This window comes from Merops nubicus, unplaced genomic scaffold, assembly GCF_000691845.1.
Source record: "Merops nubicus isolate BGI_N331 unplaced genomic scaffold, ASM69184v1 scaffold13159, whole genome shotgun sequence".
Taxonomy (NCBI): domain Eukaryota; kingdom Metazoa; phylum Chordata; class Aves; order Coraciiformes; family Meropidae; genus Merops; species Merops nubicus.
Window position 1 is genome coordinate 19,112 of NW_008630263.1, and position 3,046 is coordinate 22,157.

Sequence of the window (3,046 nt, forward strand, 5' to 3'; positions counted from 1 at the left end):
CTCTCCTTCCTCTAGGGTAAGGAACAGAAGATATCTCCTTTATCTCTCCCAGTGCTTTGTCAAACCATAAACCAGTCTCAGGTCAGCAAAATTCAGAGCTGCAGCAAGAAGCCAGGAAAACAAAAGGGAGAGAGATAAGAAGTTGGATGAAAGCACTGCAGGAAAGACTTTGAAGTCTTCAGCAGCTCCTGTAGAGAGTCACTGAGAACAACAGTTCCCAGCTGCACGTGACCCCAGGTACTTGGAAGGAAGCTTTGAGGATGGCACTTGGGTTTTGTAGCCTCCTCCTCTCTTGCTGACACACACAGGAGGCAGGTTGGGAAGAGGTGGCCTGGGAAAGACAATCACAGGCAAGGGAGGTGCAGGAGGAGCTCGTTGGCTTGCCCAGAAAACACAAGAAAGGACCCAATGCAGGTGCTCATTAGGAGGAGAGCAGGAGGCTTGACCAGGGATGGAGGAGGCTGTGGAGAAAGGGAGGTTCCTCCTCTGCTGTGGCTGGGGTACAGGCCCAGCATCAGGCTCCAGCACCACCACAACTCCTGTTTACAGCTGCTTTGGCACAGCAGCCACTCAGCCTGCCAGGAGAAATGCTGGGAACAGAGCTCATTCCAGAGAGAGCACCAGGGCAAACCAAGCCCAGGGTGATGCAAGGGCTCCCTCCCTCCTTCCCTCCCTCCCTCCCACCCCAGTCCTGCTCCACGGGAGGCAAACCTCCTGCTCTGCACCCAGAGGCCTCCAACTTCTAGTGCCTCTGCTTCTGTGGCACCTCCTGGTTGTCACCTTCACCTCTCACCTTGACAGATGAGACCCCCCCCCCCAAGTGGAACGCTGTCCAAGGACTAAGAGACAGGATTTTGGGGAGTGACTGAAGCAGCCGGGGAGATGTAGCTGGGAAATGCCATCTAGAGGCCACCCCGTGCTTCTGCTGGGTGTGTTCATCACCACAGTGCCTGCTCCTTCACTTCAGCACGACCCTCTCCTCACACCACCTCTCTGGGAGGGTGTCATCCCTACCCCGAAGAGGAGGAGCTCAAGTTCTCTGCTGTAGCACAGAATGGTTTGGGTGGGAAGGGATCTTTCAAAGTCATCCAGTCCAACCCCCCTGCAGGGACAGGGACATCTGCAGCTAGAGCAGGGTGCTCAGAGCTCCATCCAACCTCCCCTGGGATGGGGCAGCAACCAATTCCCTGGGTTGAAGAAGAATTTCCTCCTTCTCTAGTCTCAATTTCCCTCTTTTAGTTTAAACCCATCCCCTCTTGTCCTGTCCCAACAGGCTCTGCTCAAAAGTCTGTCCCCAGCTTTCTGACAAAGCCCCTTGAAGTTCTCAGAGGCCACCAGAAGGTCTCCCTGGACCCTCTTCTTCTGCAGGCTGACCAAGCCCAACTCTCAGCTTGGCCTCCCAGCCTTTGGATCACTGTTGTGGCCTCCTCCAGCCCCTCTCCAGCAGGAAGCCCCCCAAGGAGCAGCACCTTCCTCTGTGCAGCTGAACCAGGACATGCTGGCCCACAGCACTTCTGGCTCCAGCCTGCACCCTGCAGGGACCTCCACAGCACAGAGCAGAGGTGGCTCCCAGCTGCCCAGCTCCCCCAAAGGCCACTCTTTCAGGAGTTGAGCTTCAGCTGACTACCTCACAAAAACCAGGCCCAGCTTTATGGGACAGGGCAGGGAACAAAACATCCACCAGCCCTTCAAGCAGGTGAGGTGCCAGGGCTCTTACAAAACCTTGGGAACAGAGCCATGGCTCTCAGCCAGGCATGGTTTCACCAGGAGTGTCCTTCATACAGCTCAATTTATTGATTTTTTCCTATAGATGGGACACTGGGGGACAGGCAGAAACAGGGAGGGAAGAGAGGTCTCTCCATTGACACTGGATTTGTGCTGGCATGTGGATGCTCCACAGAGCTCAGGCCTTGGAAAGCAGCATAAAATAAAAAAAATATAAAAAAAATAAAGGCTGTTGTGGGTTGAGGCTGAGCTGGCCATGAGATGTACCCTTAAACAGAGCACTGGGGCTAGTTCAGCTCAAACCAGCCAAAAAAACTCCATGGAAAACTGCCTAGAAACTGGGAAAAGTTCAGATAAAACTAATTCCAGCAGCACAGGGAGCTCCCAGAGGAGGTTAAGGCTCCCTGAGTGAGGCACTTCCCATACTGCTGAGACACCAAAACTCCTGGGGAGCCAAGAACTGCCACAGAGGGAAGTTCCAACTCCAACTTCAACCCTTCATTTAAAAACAAAACACGACTGAAGCCCTTAAATTATAGAGTAAAGGCCACTTCATATAAATGCCAAGCTAAAAAGATGGATGAACACAGTATTGCAACAACCACCTCGTGGAAAAGGGTTTTTTTTATATGTACTAAGAGGTCAAAGCAAGAAAAAAAACCCCATTTCCAGCAATACCATGGCAGAGAAGAGGAGGGTTTTTGCAGCAGGATCTCCCAGCCCAGGTCATTCTTGAGGAAAGGGTGTGCTGGAAGTAAAATAGGACTGACAAAGAGGCACAGCCAAGCTCTGTCCCTTCACAAAGGGGATGATTCAAGTCCAAGATCCTCAGGAGGGGATCTGCCCTTTCAGAGATGGAGCACAGAGTTAGGAAGTGCTCTCTTCTTGATTTATTTGGGGTTAATTTTGAAGAGGAATAAGCTCCTGCCCAAGCAAAGGCACGTGCTTCCTTACCAACTTCTCCCAGGTTCTCTTCTGAGGCCTCAGCCAAAAGCCAAGTGACCCAGCAGTCACAGAGGGAATCACAAAATGGGCTTCAGAGATTTAAGAGGTGGTGGCAGAACTTTCTGTGCCACAAGCCTCTTTCATTGCTGCTCTTCAGAGGAGAAACCAAACAACCCAGAGGAACCAGCCCTGAGGAGAGTTCCAGGAGGGAGCCCAGAGCTCTGAGGAGAGGTGGCTGCTATCACCAGGGCAACAAAACAGAGGGTGAGGGTGGAGAGATGCCCTGAAGGAATGCTGAGGGGCAGGGCTGGGGCTGGGGAGGGCACAACAAGGGTGTTTAGTCACAGTCTGTAGGGTTCAGCCGCTGGTTCAAAAC